Source organism: Ambystoma mexicanum, chromosome 5p (genome assembly GCF_040938575.1).
Source record: "Ambystoma mexicanum isolate Mex_15411 chromosome 5p, UKY_AmexF1_1, whole genome shotgun sequence".
Classification (NCBI taxonomy): domain Eukaryota; kingdom Metazoa; phylum Chordata; class Amphibia; order Caudata; family Ambystomatidae; genus Ambystoma; species Ambystoma mexicanum.
The window spans coordinates 870,520,461-870,538,732 of record NC_090930.1 but is presented as its reverse complement, the minus strand read 5'-3'; positions in this window follow the sequence as shown (position 1 = coordinate 870,538,732).

Here is an 18,272-nt window from a genome sequence, read left to right as displayed (position 1 = left end):
CTGCGCCGGGTAAAACTTCTCCAGGACCCGCATGTTGTTACTTGTCAGCCGGCACCTGCGCGAAGGGTGCAACTCTGTGGATGCACCGGCCTGTGTGTAGCGCAGGGTTTTGCTGTGGGTCCTGGATTTCAGGTCCTCCCAGCGCTTATGCATGGTTTTAAAGGTCAGTGATTCCACCCCCTCTGCGTTGATGGCATCTGTTATCCCATCCCAGATCCGCTGACGTCCTTCATTGCCATGTTGCATCAATGTGTTTATGAGGGCATCATGATTCTCCAGAACCTTCTCCACCAGGACGTCAACTTTCCAGGCAGTGAAGTTGACACCGCTCTGCTTCGCTACTAGGGGGTTGCCAATTTGGTCTGAGAATGACGGTGCAGAAATGGCAACCCTTGAGGCAGGTGTGGTTGGGCACAGTAGTCCTGGAGATGGGCTGTGGAGTGGTGGTGGTGGTATGGCACAGTGGGGGTCCGGTGAAGCAGCTGAGGTGGTCCCAGGGCCAAGGACAGGAGGACTGGCAATGGCTAGACAGAAGGACTGGCAATGGCTAGACAGCAGGCACTCACAACACAGAGCAGGTGGGCAGCAGGCACGCACAGTGGGCAGACAGCAGCAGATGGGCAGTAGGAGGCAGGTTATATGGCTCAGAGGCAAGAGCCTGGGTGTTCCGTGTTGGAATGTGTGGGCAGCCAGAAACAGAGTGACGGGACTTTGCGTGTAAGAAAATAGCATGGACACGTGAAATCCACGGAAAGGCCCTCTGCATGTAAATTATGTGACACATGCTGCGTGCTGGCATTGAGCACGCCAGAATCTGGGCTAAATGAGTATGCATAGAAGCAAATCCTACTGTGGGCCTCATTACACGTTGTCTGGTAAAAATCGGAATTTAACGGCATGGCGCTATCAGAGTGTCCGCCCTCGCAAGAGGCCGCTAATAGCGTCCCATCACGAGTATGTGGACACGAGCATAGCGCCATGCCGTAAATGACCATACCGCCCTGCCACTAAATTCCCCAAAACGCCCCTTACGGCCTTGTCCAAATCGTCGATAGCGCCTCCGCCCTCCCGCCACCTGTAAATAGCGGTCACCGCTATTACCGGTCACCGTTAAAAAGCGGGACCGGAAATTACGCCATCGCACAGGAACGGGAAAGAGCACGGCGGCCATCTTTAAAAACACAATCCATTGCCATCCTCTGCATCCAGGACATATATCCAGGGAACTCCGACCAGGAACCATACCGGATAGCCCGAAGATGCCGAAGGCCCTAAAAAAAACAGCTGATCGCCAGCGCAAAGAAAATTTTTCCAATGAGGAGCTTGTGATGCTGACCACCACACTTGCTGCCAATGCAGAAGTAGTGTTTGTGAATGACATGCGGAGGGAGGCCCCCCTTAAGAAAAAGGCCAACTGGGCCGAAGTCGCACAAAAAGTCAGTGCGGTGGCACTACCACCCGGAGTGTCAAGGACTGCCGCAAGAGGTGGGACGACCTCCGGGTCCGTGTGCGGAATATATTATCAGTGAACCGCAACATGGCAATGGGGACAGGAGGTGGCGCAGAGTCCCCATTGAAGTTGAAGGAGTGGGAGGAGATATGTGCCTCCACGATTGGAGTCGAATCGATCGAAGGGGTCGGAGATATGGAGCTTGGCGTGGCCATTTCATCCGATGGAGGTGAGTGTATACACCAAACAATGCACAGTGAAGGGTCCCCCAATCATGTGTCCATATGAATGCCGTGGATCCAGCCACAAACAGACATGCATGCATCACCACATACCCGTCCAAAACAGGGCCAATCATGCATGAGCCAGCCAACATCCCCATTACCTGCCTCCACACTGAAGAGCCCCAAATGCATTGGACGGCATGACGTATGCATCCTGCATAAGGCAGGTCGACCCATAGATTATGATTTACCCCTTTTCTCACCCCTGCAGGATCACACACGGAAACTGAGAAGCCACACACTTCAACACCTGCTCCCGCACCCAGGAAAAAAACCAGGAGGGATGCCACGGGGGACACCACCACATCCTCTAGGAGACCCAGGAGGAGTGATCATGATCACATGGACAAAGGCAGCAGGAGCAGCAGTTCGACGAAGCCAGAGGCCATGCCTGCTGTCGTCGTGGCACCCACGGGAGTGTGTCTCCCAGCAAGTGAAGGCAGCATTGAGGGAGTGCACTCTGCTGCCACCAGCTCAACTGGTGAGGCAGCAGCCACTGCCCCACTTTCGGATGCGGAGGTAGCACCTGGCATTGAGGATCTGAGTCAGAGCCCCATACCGACACGCCCCTTACTGTCAAGCCCGATGTTCTCACCAGGTCCGTTTAGCCAAGGCGGATCACCCACCCACAACCAAGATGTGTCATGGAGCCCCCACGTATCCTCACCTGATGCCAGTGCAATGGATCCATGCTCATCAACCATCCCACCGGCAGTCACCATGCAACATGACCTCCCAGCCATCTTTCAGCGGCAGACCGAAATCACTGGTCTAGTAGGGCAACATGTGGCTGAGACAGGGCGCCTGAGGGAGGACATTGGTGCATTTGCACAGCAGACAAGGGAGTGCATGGAGGCATGCACCAACCGGATCTGCGATGAAATGGCCCAAATAAGGCAGGCCATGAACCGCATTGCAGATTCAATTGAGCGCAGATGCCCACTCCCAACCCAGGAAGAACAGGACACCGCCTCCTCAGGGAGTTCACGGCAAACTAGCCCCCTACACCAGTCTATGAGCAACCTGAGGTGCACCACATCGCAACCACCCGAAGACGGAGCAGGCACTGACAAATAGGGCCACATGTGGAGAGGGACACGTTCATGCCTCGAGGCTCACGTGGGAGTGTTGTGGGGGGAGGGGGTAAGGGTGTATTCGGGGGTGTTGTGGGATGAGAGGGGTAAGGGTGTATTCGGGGGTGTTGTGGGGGGAGGGGTGTAAGGGTGTATTCGAGGGTGTTGTGGGGGAGGGGGGTAAGGGCGTTTGCACAGTTGGGGTCATGCACTTTCTGTTCACATTATGTTCGAAATACACTGTTCTGAGGTTGAAACACAGGCATGGTCTCCATCATTGTGTATGTGTGATTTTCTTTGGGACAGGGGCTTTTGTGGGCCTCAAAATGGGCACAAGGGCAACAATGCACATCTCTCCATCCATGATATCCCACCTTTGTACATGAGGCTATTCCTGATTCAGATGCTGACGCAGATCCTGCCCCGCCGTGCCATCGCCTCTTGCATGTCCTGGCGGAGCATTTCACCCATACTCATCCACATCCACATCATGCTCATTTGGTGGTTGCATAGTGGCATGGGCACATTCTATCAGATGCACATTTAGTTGTGCCTTACACATGCCATGGTCATCTTCGCCTTGAATCCGGGGGTTTGTTGGCTGCCCTTGTGGTATTTCTGGGTGCCCTGGTGGTGCTTGCTGCGCCAGTCTTGCCCTCCTCCTCCTCCTCCTCCTTCGTCTCATCTGTACTGCCTGTTGTTGTTGGTGCTGCACTGCAATCATGTACACAGGCCCATGTCATGCTGCTGGTATTGGGACCATCTTGCTGTGGGAAGGGGTGTGGGAAGGGGTGTGGTGTGTTCTTTAGTGCTGCCTGTCTCCATTGCCTCCACCTGTGCTGATTGTGTCCACCTGTGGCAGATGGGAACACTGCTCAGGTCTGTTAACGTGTGGTTTTCGTTGCTGTTATTAGCGCCATGCCGGTAACTGCTTTTTGGGTCTTTGGGATGCCGGTATTGCCATGTACGCATGGGTTGTGATTGCATGCTATTAGCGCCATGGCGCTATTTACGGTGTGGGGGTCGCGAGCACGCACCACCCAGGCCTGCAGGGGTAGCAAATAATGCTGGGTGGAAACAGCTGATGGTAAGGGGGTGTCGGTCTGGGTGGACACAGCCGACACCAGGGGCTGGGTCTGGGTGGAGGCATCCCAGCAGGCGCATACATCTGCATCTGATGGCCCAGGGGCAAGAATTTGCACAGGCATCTCGATGTTGGCCTGCACAGCCTCATGCCCCTGGGACAGGACTGCAGTGGGCACGCTCACCTCAACACCCCCACCTGACCCCATGGGATGTGCTTCAATGGCCAGCTCCTCCCCCTCCACCCCCACCAACCTGAATGACTCTGGGGCGTCTTCCACCATAGATGGCCCCTGCGTGTTATCACCTGCCCCCCCGCTGCTGAGGAGTCCACTCTCACCTTCTTCTTGAACTTACCCAGCAGCATTGCCTGTTGGTACCTGCGTGGCCACAGCCACATCGTTCCCTGAAGAAGCACTCTCATGGGGGTGTGGCTGGGCCTTGTGCCTCTGCCTGGTGGAGGAATCTCTGCTGCCATGCTCCACTGCACTGCTTCCACCCTCTTCATCAGATGCAACTGTAGAAAAGGAGACAGAATAGAATCATCAGTGTACAGCACCAGTTAGTGTGTGGCAATAACAACATTCACATGAGCATGACTAGTCAAGGGAACAACCATCATCCTCCACCCCCACACATGGACATGCAGTCCACATCCATACAGATACATGCATGCCCATTACTGCAGACATTCACATCAGGCTATGTGCCACTCTCACAACCAATCAATTGCATATGCTACACACACATGCATCATTTACACAGACACATGTCATGCACACACATCAACAGAGAGGCCACAACCAGCGTGATAAGCAATCACATCAGACTCCTGTGAACAGTAATCCCTCTACATGACTACGTCAGACAACCAACTGCAAGTGTCACATCCAGGCGTGAGTGATGGCCAGTCACACATTCCCATCTTTGTCACATAGACATAAACATTATGCATGCACATGAGATGGACAACACTTCCTCAACTGTCGCACTTGTCACATGGGCACGTCTCTGACACAAGTAACAAAAAATGTGCACGTCTGAAAGGCAGCAGTCCAATACACAATTCCTCTTGATATCTCATTCAAAATATATATGGTCCAATGCACACATGGATAGCTAGATATGGGAATACTTGCTACAAGCCTAAGGGTCTCACTGCTAAAATGCGGCAACATGTACATGGACTGTAGAGCATAGCAACACATGGATACTCACAAGTCGATCCCAGACATTGACATAACTCGCAGACCTGGGTGTACTGCGCCAGGTAAAACTTCTCCAGGACCCGCATGTTGTTACTTGTCAGCCGGCACCTGCGCGAAGGGTGCAACTCTGTGGATGCACCGGCCTGGGTGTAGCGCAGGGTTTTGCTGTGGGTCCTGGATTTCAGGTCCTCCCAGCGCTTATGCATGGTTTTAAAGGTCGGTGATTCCACCCCCTCTGCGTTGATGGCATCTGTTATCCCATCCCAGATCCGCTGACGTCCTTCATTGCCACGTTGCATCAATGTGTTTATGAGGGCATCATGATTCTCTAGGACCTTCCCCACCAGGATGTAAACTTTCCAGGCAGTGAAGTTGACACCGCTCTGCTTCGCTACTAGGGGGTTGCCAATTTGGTCTGAGAATGACGGTGCAGAAATGGCAACCCTTGAGGCAGGTGTGGTTGGGCACAGTAGTCCTGGAGATGGGCTGTGGAGTGGTGGTGGTGGTATGGCACAGTGGGGGTCCGGTGAAGCAGCTGAGGTGGTCCCAGGGCCAAGGACAGGAGGACTGGCAATGGCTAGACAGAAGGACTGGCAATGGCTAGACAGCAGGCACTCACAACACAGGGCAGGTGGGCAGCAGGCACGCACAGTGGGCAGACAGCAGCAGATGGGCAGTAGGAGGCAGGTTATATGGCTCAGAGGCAAGAGCCTGGGTCTTCCATGTTGTAATGTGTGGGCAGCCAGAAACAGAGTGACGGGACTTTGCGTGTAAGAAAATAGCATGGACACGTGAAATCCACGGAAAGGCCCTCTGCATGTAAATTATGTGACACATGCTGCGTGCTGGCATTGAGCACGCCAGAATCTGGGCTAAATGAGTATGCATAGAAGCAAATCCTACTGTGGGCCTCATTACACGTTGTCTGGTAAAAATCGGAATTTAACGGCATGGCGCTATCAGAGTGTCCGCCCTCGCAAGAGGCCGCTAATAGCGTCCCATCACGAGTATGTGGACACGAGCATAGCGCCATGCCGTAAATGACCGTACCGCCCTGCCACTAAATTCCCCAAAACCCCCCTTACGGCCTTGTCCAAATCGTCGATAGCGCCTCCGCCCTCCCGCCAGCTGTAAATAGCAGTCACCGCTATTACCGGTCACCGTTAAAAAGCGGGAACAGAAATTACGCCATCGCACAGGAACGGGAAAGAGCACGGCGGCCATCTTTAAAAACACAATCCATTGCCATCCTCTGCATCCAGGACATATATCCAGGGAACTCCGACCAGGAACCATACCGGATAGCCCGAAGATGCCGAAGGCCCTAAAAAAAACAGCTGATCGCCAGCGCAAAGAAAATTTTTCCAAAGAGGAGCTTGTATGCTGACCACCACACTTGCTGCCAATGCAGAAGTAGTGTTTGTGAATGACATGCGGAGGGAGGCCCTCCTTAAGAAAAAGGCCATCTGGGCCGAAGTCGCACAAAAAGTCAGTGCGCTGGCACTACCACCCGGAGTGTCAAGGACTGCCGCAAGAGGTGGGACGACCTCCGGGTCCGTGTGCGGAATATATTATCAGTGAACCGCAACATGGCAATGGGCACAGGAGGTGGCGCAGAGTCCCCATTGAAGTTGAAGGAGTGGGAGGAGATATGTGCCTCCACGATTGGAGTCGAATCGATCGAAGGGGTCGGAGATATGGAGCTTTGCGTGGCCATTTCATCCGATGGAGGTGAGTGTATACACCAAACAATGCACAGTGAAGGGTGAGGGGTCCCCCAATCATGTGTCCATATGAATGCCGTGGATCCAGCCACAAACAGACATGCATGCATCACCACATACCCGTCCAAAACAGGGCCAATCATGCATGAGCCAACCAACATCCCCATTACCTGCCTCCACACTGAAGAGCCCCAAATGCATTGGACGGCATGACGTATGCATCCTGCATAAGGCAGGTCGACCCATAGATTATGATTTACCCCTTTTCTCACCCCTGCAGGATCACACACGGAAACTGAGAAGCCACACACTTCAACACCTGCTCCCGCACCCAGGAAAAAAACCAGGAGGGATGCCACGGGGGACACCACCACATCCTCTAGGAGACCCAGGAGGAGTGATCATGATCACATGGACAAAGGCAGCAGGAGCAGCAGTTCGACGAAGCCAGAGGCCATGCCTGCTGTCGTTGTGGCACCCACGGGAGTGTGTCTCCCAGCAAGTGAAGGCAGCATTGAGGGAGTGCACTCTGCTGCCACCAGCTCAACTGGTGAGGCAGCAGCCACTGCCCCACTTTCGGATGCGGAGGTAGCACCTGGCCTTGAGGATCTGAGTCAGAGCCCCATACCGACACGCCCCTTACTGTCAAGCCCGATGTTCTCACCAGGTCCGTTTAGCCAAGGCGGATCACCCACCCACAACCAAGATGTGTCATGGAGCCCCCAGGTATCCTCACCTGATGCCAGTGCAATGGATCCATGCTCATCAACCATCCCACCGGCAGCCACCATGCAACATGACCTCCCAGCCATCTTTCAGCGGCAGACCGAAATCGCTGGTCTAGTAGGGCAACATGTGGCTGAGACAGGGCGCCTGAGGGAGGACATTGGTGCATTTGCACAGCAGACAAGGGAGTGCATGGAGGCATGCACCAACCGGATCTGCGATGAAATGGCCCAAATAAGGCAGGCCATGAACCGCATTGCAGATTCAATTGAGCGCAGATGCCCACTCCCAACCCAGGAAGAACAGGACACCGCCTCCTCAGGGAGTTCACGGCAAACTAGCCCCCTACACCAGTCTATGCGCAACCTGAGGTGCACCACATCGCAACCACCCGAAGACGGAGCAGGCACTGACAAATAGGGCCACATGTGGAGAGGGACACGTTCATGCCTCGAGGCTCACGTGGGAGTGTTGTGGGGGGAGGGGGGTAAGGGTGTATTCGGGGGTGTTGTGGGAGGAGAGGGGTAAGGGTGTATTCGGGGGTGTTGTGGGGGGAGGGGTGTAAGGGTGTATTTGGGGGTGTTGTGGGGGAGGGGGTTAAGGGCGTTTGCACAGTTGGGGTCATGCACTTTCTGTTCACATTATGTTCGAAATACACTGTTCTGAGGTTGAAACACAGGCATGGTCTCCATCATTGTGTATGTGTGATTTTCTTTGGGACAGGGGCCTTTGTGGGCCTCAAAATGGGCACAAGGGCAACAATGCACATCTCTCCATCCATGATATCCCACCTTTGTTCATGATGCTATTCCTGATTCAGATGCTGACGCAGATCCTGTCCCGCCGTGCCATCGCCTCTTGCATGTCCTGGCGGAGCATTTCACCCATACTCATCCACATCCACATCATGCTCATTTGGTGGTTGCATAGTGGCATGGGCACATTCTATCAGATGCACATTTAGTTGTGCCTTACACATGCCATGGTCATCTTTGCCTTGAATCCGGGGGTTTGTTGGCTGCCCTTGTGGTATTTCTGGGTTCCCTGGTGGTGCTTGCTGCGCCAGTCTTGCCCTCCTCCTCCTCCTCCTCCTTCGTCTCATCTGTGCTGCCTGTTGTTGTTGGTGCTGCACTGCAATCATGTACACAGGCCCATGTCATGCTGCTGGTATTGGGACCATCTTGCTGTGGGAAGGGGTGTGGGAAGGGGTGTGGTGTGTTCTTTAGTGCTGCCTGTCTCCATTGCCTCCACCTGTGCTGATTGTGTCCACCTGGTGGCAGATGGGAACACTGCTCAGGTCTGTTAACGTGTGGTTTTCGTTGCTGTTATTAGCGGCATGCCGGTAACTGCTTTTTGGGTCTTTGGGATGCCGGTATTGCCATGTACGCATGGGTTGTGATTGCGTGCTATTAGCGCCATGGCGCTATTTACGGTGTGGGGGTCGCAAGCACGCGGCCCCGCCGCTATTAGTGGCACCGTACTTTACGGGTCCACTAATAGAGGTGGGTCCGGGTCGTGATCGGCTTGGGAGAATAACGTTGCTGGTATTTTGTTACCAGTAACGGTATTCCCTTACCGGACAACGTGTAATGAGGCCCTGTATGTGTGAATGGGAGTAGACGGGCGAGTGGAACACTGCGATTTTTATGGTGCCACGCAATTTATCCACTTCAGGGATCGTACAAACTTCTTATTTTGTTGGGGGTTTTGCCTATGCACATACGTGCATCTATTTTTGTATTTTCAGAGGCTAACGGTGAGTCGCGTAAGCATTTTTTATACTATGGGTGCCCCTGTGTATCGCGTACCACCAATCTTACCTTAACAGTAGCTTTATGGGATTCACGTATGCATTTTTTGTGTTGCTGGGTGCCACTGCATATCGTCTAATGCTTTTTCTTCTTGCGGAAGCTATAAAGGACTTGCATATGCATTTTCTTTCTTTTTGGGGTGCCTGTGTATTACGCATCCTGTATCTCTGGCACCTGGGGTACTTTTGAGCCTTGCTGGACCACAGAAGTATGTTTTCCATCATGTACATTTCCCCCTCATTGCAATTGCCCAGGACAATTTCTTGGCGTGCCTTCCATTGTTCAATTACACCTGTAACATGAGTGTAAAGGCCCCAAGAGGGAAAGGTGGCAGAGATGCCGGGGTCGGTGTCAGGGATGTGCAGTGGAAGCTGCTGTCCCAATACAAAGGGTTCCGGGACCTGTAGTGGAAGCTGCTGTCCCAGCCCAAAAGGTAAGTTAAGTGCAGTGGAAGCTGCTGTCCCAGCCCGGAAGGGTAAGGTACGTGCAGTGGAAGCTGCTGTACCAGACCTGAAGGGTAAGATACGTGCAGTGAAAGATGCTGTTCCAGCAACAAAGGGTAAGAGATGTGCAGTGGAAGCTGCTGTCCCAGCCCCAAAGGTTAAGGGGTGTGCAGTGGAAGCTGCTGTCCCAACGCCGAAGGGTGTCCTAGCAGGTGATGGCATGCACCAGGTCACTAGTAGTCCGGTTTCTGGGGCCCTGAGTGTTCCCAGCCACACAGGGTCAACACCAACACCATGTGCCAAGAAGGCATAGGCTGCACAGCAGGAACAAGCTCAACCCCATGACACGCCACAGGACACTGGCACATTGAGGAAGAGGAAATTCAATTATGAAGAACTACAGATCCTCATGGACTACGTGACCGAGCACCACCATGACATGTGCCTGCAACTGGGGAGCACACATATACCTGATAACTCCTTAGGGTATGAGAAGCACGCTGCTGCTTAGGTCATGAGGCGCTGGAATGACCTCAACCATCGCACCAACTCCCTGTTGGGTGCCAACCTCACCTCTGCTATGGCAAATGGAGGGGGGTCACCAGAGGAGAAGGAGCTCACCCCCGCATGAACCGACTATGAGCCAATTCATTCTACTGGACCAGGTGAAAGGCGTAGGAGGCCTGCCAGATTACAAAGGCACGTCCAGTGAGTGACCAAGATTGTGCATCCTGAGTAGGTGTAGGAAAACATAACAACGATGTATGATTGTGTTGCGCTTCTGCATGCATTTTAATGACTGCCCTGGGTGAACCATGTAATGGTGTCCTGACTCCTGTCCAGTGTACTCAAGAGTGGATACAACCCATGTATTGTACATCCGTTCCACGTGGCCGTTTGATAGTACTCATCCCCGACTAGCATACTCAACCAACATCTGCAACATGCTACCACAACGTGCCATCTAATTAGTTGCATCAGTGATGTCAGTGACTCTGCTCTGCTAGACATTTGCTTGTGTCTGAAGCACGAGTTACATTTCATGCACTGCATAGTGTAAAGTGTCTATTCACACATGTACCTAGGTGGTTCCATGCTACAGGGAATTTCAAAGAAGACTACCAACACACCTCACAGCGGGCCATGAGTGCCAGTGCATATTTCTAGACTGTGCACATCCCTGCTGCAGCTATGGCAATGACTCTGGTGTCCAATCGTTGTGAGTACTAATCCCTTTTACCCATACACAGCACACACTCCATGGGTCCATGCCCCTGTCCCTCTTGTGGGTCACTGTCCCTTCTTCCTATCTCCTACTGCATTTAAGTACTCTTTCCACATCACAGACCTTGTCTAGGTGTTACTCTTACAGTTATACTTCAACTGAGACTGTTTTCTTTTTTCCACACTTAGGGCATGTTCCAATTGTGTGCAGTCCCTTTGCCAGTTCAACACGGGTGTGGCATTGATGGATGCATACTTGGATGTGAATATGTGTGTCTACCTTTTGACATATCATGTCATAGCATGTCACAGAGCCACATGGCCATGGTCATTCTACAGGTATTAGTCAATAGTTTGCTTTGCCATGTGCCATAATGTGCTTTCTAAGAAACATGTTTGTTGGCAATGTGTCCACTGGCTGCATGAGCCTGAGCATGGAATGTTGTTGCAAGTCTGCATATGCCATGATCAGATGGCTTCTTATACATAGTTTGTGTATGCTGTTTCTCTCATGGCGACATGCCCTGAATTGTGTTGCATGACAGCAATGTGATACACATGTTTACTGTAGACATGTTTCACCTGACTCCTCGTGTCTTTTTCTGTCCTTGTGCAGGTGAAGAGCCACCAGATGTAGAGGAGGAGGAAGATGAGGAAGAAGAGCCTGTACCAGTCTAGACCACCAGTGGATGATGTTGCATGGCAGGCCATGAGAATCCACTGGTGCTACTAACCATCCTGGGACTCATGTCATTCCACACTGACTCTTGGGAATCCAGTAGCTCTGGTGCTGAACTGGATGTGCAATCGCCAATTCTGGCAGAGGTGAGTGCACCAATTGTTGTGGCCCGTGAGTCTGCTGGGGGTCAGGTGCCTTCACAAGGCCAGTCAGTGCTGTTAGAGCCGTCTGTGGTGGTTATGGATGCAAGGCCATGCTCCCATGCATTGGTTTCTGGTACTGGGTCAGATGTCCAAGAGGGGCAGACAGTGTGGGAACAGCAGATGTTGCGTGCCACGCAACGTCAGGATGCTGCCTATGATAGTTTGGCTGAGGACATGGATAGGGTGGCCAGTTCCATGATCCCACCAGCAACACAGGTGGAGCAACAGCTGCAGGTAATGCAGTCCACATGGCACTCCCACAGGCAGCGCATGGAGGCCAACATCAAGAGCCGACAGGCAGATCTGAGGTCTCTCCAGGCATCCATGCTTGCACAGGGTCGGACACACAGGGAAGCCCTGAGGCAAGAGTTGTTGGCCCACAGAGCTGCAATCCAACAGGAAGAGGTAGCCACCAGGAGACTGTTCCAACAGGAGATGCATCAATTGAGGCAGAATATTATGCATGGTGACCTCCAAGCCCTCAGTGTACTGGTGCATTCATCAGTGTCACACATGGCTGCTGCCACTGAGGAACATGCCAGGGAACTGAGTAGTGAGCCTCCAGCACCACTACCACCTTCTGATTCAACCCAGGAAGGTAGTGCCAGCAGAGACATGCCTCCCGGTCCACCATATCCATGCGGTCATGGAGCCCATGGATTTATTTTTTTAAATATCCACCCATGTGGAAGTTCACATGCACCCTGCCCTTTCCCCCCTCCAGAGTGCACCCTCCCCCGGTCAATGATGGACATCTTTGATTTTTGTTTACATTTATTTATATTTTATCTTTTTTTACATACTTTTGTTCACCCCAGGCCCGGATGTTGGCATTGTATTTTTTATTTGCCCTTTCCTGGTTAATGTTTTAATTATTTAATTTTATTTTCCTTGAGGTGTGCTGTTAATTTCTCAAGGCCATGACATTTGCAGAGGTGTACATGCAGGCATGCATAGTGAGGTCAACTTTCATGTTTGCATGGTGGTGCACAGGATGGCATGTGCAGGTAATTGTGGTTTCTGTGTTCTGTTGCACATGTGTGCTGTGTCAATGGTACTTCGTTTTAATGTCTTCTCCCATGTTGTTTCAGTAATCCCTGAACTGGCGGTGACTTCTGTCCCGGCGGAGACACCCTTCACCCTTTGACGTCCATGCTCCCCATGGCCTCCACCAGGCACTGTTGCTCCTGTACATGATTAGGAGATACAGTTCCGGGTGAAGGATATGCAGGATTGACATCATGCCGGCGCAGCCAGCGGTTAAGCTTGAGCACTGTCTTGCATGTTGAGCATGCGTCATTGTTGTGCATGTTTGCTGCATGTCTTGCTTATCTTATATGTGCTTTGCATGCTAACATGGTGGTATGGTTATTTAAGTGGTACTCATGCCACTGTGTTATCTACCTATGTCTATTCCTCTATGTCCGCACCTACTGTGCTGTACAGCATGTTTGTTTATTTGTTTGTTTTAATATGTATAATGCGTGCCAGACCAGAGGGTATCAGGGAGCAGGAGAAGCAAGTAGATTTCCAGCTTAGGTTACAGAGCTGTACAAATATATACAACAAGATATATAACAACAAGATACAGGAGGCATGTTCTATACAGTCGAATAGTAAAAAAGACCTTAGGTATTATTTATAGGCAGACTAAGGGCAGGCTAACCGCAAAATGTTACAAAATGCAGAGCTATATACAATGCAATGGGTGAAGCAACGGGCAGGCGTCATATTTATTTAGCAGTCATTCTCTTTAATCTAGTTGATGATATTATGTCTAAACTGCAGGTATGTTTGGTCTGCCATCAGGGAGGGGGTAGGGAGTTCCAGAGCTGTGCAGCTTTAACTGGGAAGCTGCACCCTCCACTGACTTTAAACCTTGGAACCAACACTCAGTTAGAATTGGCCGTTCTGGTAGGCCGATTAGATAATTTTCTGTTGAATCTTTCTGTGAGATAGCGTTGGGCGGCGTTTTTAAGACATTTATGGACAGGTCATTGTCTATTTCCAATACAGGGAGTGTACTCCTTGTTCTGGCATTTCCTTGGGTTTCCCTTTCTGTGTTGCTCTCTCTCCCTCTCTCTGTTGTGGTACACTGCACTCCTGGGCTGATCACAACCAATTTCAAGTCACCCTCTGGCACCCTGTGTTGCTCCTGCTGTGGGTGGTCTATGCCTTTTTTCTGTATCAAATCATGTGTTCTCATGGATGTGCATGTTGTATCTGTTGTTACTATGCATGTTTTTTCGTTTAGGGGAGCGTCTCCTAATGGTGTGCATTGTAAGCAAGGCAGGTAGGTTCCCTGCACAGGTTAAGTGAATGGCATTAGCAGACACATGTGTGGTGTTTGCATGGGTGTTTAGCACTGTGCATGTTCACTTGGGATTGACTTGTCTTGTGGTCCACCAGTACTTCTCAGGGGGTGCATGTTTCACAGGGTGTGCTTCTGATGATGGGTCGGGGCATGGTGCTTTGATGGATTGCTGAGGCCACTGTTTTGAAATTATAAAATGTGGGCATTCTAACTGTGTGGGGCTTTCATGGTTGTTTGGAAGTGGATAACATGGCTGACTGTGGCCTGTGACAGGTGTTGCTGGTTGCGCTGATGTGTGTCTCATGGCACTTTGATCATGTGTAATGAGTGACACTTGACATCCCACGCAATGTTTGGTGGTTTATAGGTCAATGGCACATTTGGCCTGTCTTGATTATGGATCAACCATGACGGTGTGCAGCACCAGTTTAAAGCGACAAACATAGTATTTATGCATTTTTTGGGGATGCTATGTTGTGTACCAACACATTAGGGTTAGTGGTGTTGGTGCTTTCTCATGCATGTAGCATGCATGCTGCACCATGGTGTTTGCAGCTTCAAGTTGACCGCAGCTGGGTGCATAGTACTGCTGCATTTGATTGAATGCAGTATTTCACCATATGCATGCTGTGAAAATGAAGTCTGTCTTGACCATGCTTTTTGGTTTTCATCCTACTTTAAGCATGCATTTATTGTTGCTTGCTGTATCACATTGCTTTGTGTTGTCTGGTTATGTCTTCCATATCAGTTCCCTCGGTGGACAGCATTCCATTGTGACATCAAGCAGGGTCCTGGCGGGAGTGCAAGAGGTGAGTATTTTGGGTACTTTCCAACAAATCCACTGTATCGTCTGCACCTACGCTTTCACAGTCCCTTTGTAATGCACTTGCCTATAATGTATTCTTTAAATACCCAGGATATAATAAGCCTCATTGTGACAGGCTCTTCCAACACAACCCTCCGCATCTCTGCCCCCCCCACCACTCACTCCCCTCATTCCTCATCCTCCTCCTTCACTTATGTCTCCTCTGAAGAAGTTACCAGATGTGTCTACTCCATGAAGGTCTCATCTAAAATGGTATGCCGGTGTTCATCCAGAACCATCAAGGGCAACATCTCCTCTCTGGTACCTGCTCTTGCTGATCTCTGCAACCACTCCTTTCCTGCTGTTTAGTTCCCATCCTCAATCAATCACCCCCTTGTGTGCCATATCCTCAATATACCATCTGCAGAGCCTTCCTGCCCAGTAAACTACTGCCCCATTTCAATCACCGGATTCTTGGGGAAACTGCAAAAGAAGTTTGCCCTCCAACAAATGGATGCCCATGACGTACTTGTTGGCGGTGTACATGTACACTAGTGTGGATTCCAACCTTCCTGAGCCATGGAGACTGCTCTCCAGAACACCCATGAAAAAATTGTAACATCCCTAAATTCATAATCCCCTGCTGTCCTCATCCTCCTTGATATCTCATCTGCATTTCACACAGTGAACCATTCCATCCTCATTAAAATGCTCCATGATGGCCAGTGGACTTGATTAGCTCATTCCTAACCAACCATTCCTAATAATCCATGCTGTGCCCTTTCTCCTCCACTAATTCATCCTCCACCTGTAGCGTCCCACAGGTCTCCATTGTTTTGCCATGCGTCTTTGTCATACACATTTCCCTGCTGCAATGCTTCATTGCCTCATTCTTCCACAAATTCCAGTGCTACGCTGACAACACGCTACTCTTCAGCAAAGTTCCTAATGACGCACTTGCACCTTCATTCCCCCTGACTGCCTCTCAGTCATCCTAACCTGGTGTACTGCAAAGGAACTCGGCTTGTATGCCATACAAACTAAGAGTGTCCCTATTGGATCCCCTGCAGCCTACTTCTGCCATTCACTCTATCCTTCCTCCATGGGCTCACCCCGGCCCCTCATCCGAAGCCAGGAATCTTGAAGTCATTTTTGACTACCCCCTTTCCTTTATCCCTCATATTCGGGGCATTGTCAAGAAGTCCAACTTTCAGCTCTTGCTTCTCAAAGTAACTGCACCCTTCCACACCTTACCACAGAGATGCAATGTTACACATGCTGTGGTTCTCTCCAGACTTCACTACTACAACAGCCTCCTTAGTGTTCCTTGGTCCACCGTGCAACTCCTACAGCTTACCCAGATTAGGTCAGCAAGACTCATCATCTGCCCAGTGCACATGCCTCAAGCCCGGTGCACATCTCTTCTGCACTGGAAAGCATTCAGTGGTTCACAGTCTCAGCATGGATTACATAGTAATCCCTGTGTATCACCCACAGGGCTAACTGGGGCCGGGTACCACTCTATCTTCAATGCTTAGTGATCAAATACTCCACTTCTATACTCCTGCGTTCCTGTGGTAACTACTTCCTGCGTGTAAAGCACTTTGGTTCTGAAACGGCTGTTGGTGGATCCATTTCCTCTCTTTGCTGGATTCTGTGAAATAGCCTCACTCTCCCTCTCCGTCTTGAGCAGGACCTCCTTAAGTTCCCAATAATCATCAAGTCCTTTCTCTTCTCCACTTCCTTCTCCCCCTCTCTTATGTGCTGTTGATACAGTTGCGTGCCTGATGTCCATGGCCCTTTTGTGTCCTTGGTGCCCTGACCCCCCTAAATGTATTATCTAATCAACTGTGCATATAGTGAACTTGCTCACGCTCAGCCTCACCAGGTGAGGTTGCACTTACATTGATCTATTATTTTCTGGCCACTTAACCTCGAGATGTTCTCCATGAACTAATCAGAACCTTTTCCCTTAACACCCTCATCCGTACACTTGCACGTTGTGAACAGTCACAAGGCATTGTGGGTGTGTCTACCCTCCCAGTTATTGTCATGATTTATTGTGGTATAGATTGTATTATTCATCTCTGTTAGTAATTAATTGGCTACCTTCCCCTGTCCCCACCCTGTTGTCCTGTGTGCACTTGGAAACATTTGGGGTTATTGGATGAGTGCCTAACAAATGAACAACACATGTGTTTATTGATAATCTGCTCCCATGACTGTGTGCAGTGCACTGTCCCAATACTATAATATGTTTAAATAGGTATAAAGAATCCCTATTAACATGAAAACATCCTACTCCACCAACGGGGATATAGATATATGTAATACAATAAAGAGCAAGATGATACGTGTTGTTTACTTGCCTCCAACCCCCTCACACAGGAACTCTATAAGGTTTTCCAGCATCACTAGTCCTGAAAAAATGGACCGTCTGCTATAACTGATTTACACAAATGTATAACAAGTTTATTATTCAAATAATTCAAACTGAATTTAAACAAAAACACTACCCTCACCTAACACAGTGTACTAAACATTAAAAAACAAATATAAAACAAATATAAAACATCAGATAACTTATTTATACGACACAGAAGATATCACATAACACACAAAAAAAAATCTCAATGTGTCACTAAAACAACAAGCATCCCAACATGTTTCTGTTCTTAACTGCCCAGTTCAGGTGAACATTCTTCAGGGGATACATTTAAAAGCATCCACTAATCTCTTCCACACCGTATTGAAAGGGTAGATTCAGGCACCCAAGAGGGTAAAAGGAAAACAACCTCCAAGCCTGTAAAAATAAAGGAAAGGAGAAACCTAATGAGTTCCAAAGAGGGAAGGAAGTACTACAAAATGTAAATGGAGACATGGCACAGGGATTATGCCACACTCACAAGGGTCCCAAAGGGCACCCGCAGATTTACCTTTAAATGGTGAAACTTCAAAGCATGTCACAGGATGACAAATTTGCTGGTTTCCCTCCAAATGAGAAATCAATACTTCAACAAAGCGTCACAGTCCGCTAGAGTATCGCCACACCTAAGTAAGACAAAACCAATACACAGAGACCACATGCTCTGTTATATTCAGAAATCACACTGGCTTCAATGCCACTGCACATAAAATCAAGGCTCCAAATAACAAAGTGAATTACCTCCACAAATGTAGGGATCAAGACTGCAATTCACAATTCAGTAATGAACAAGTTGAAATGGAAACATCCATACAATCAA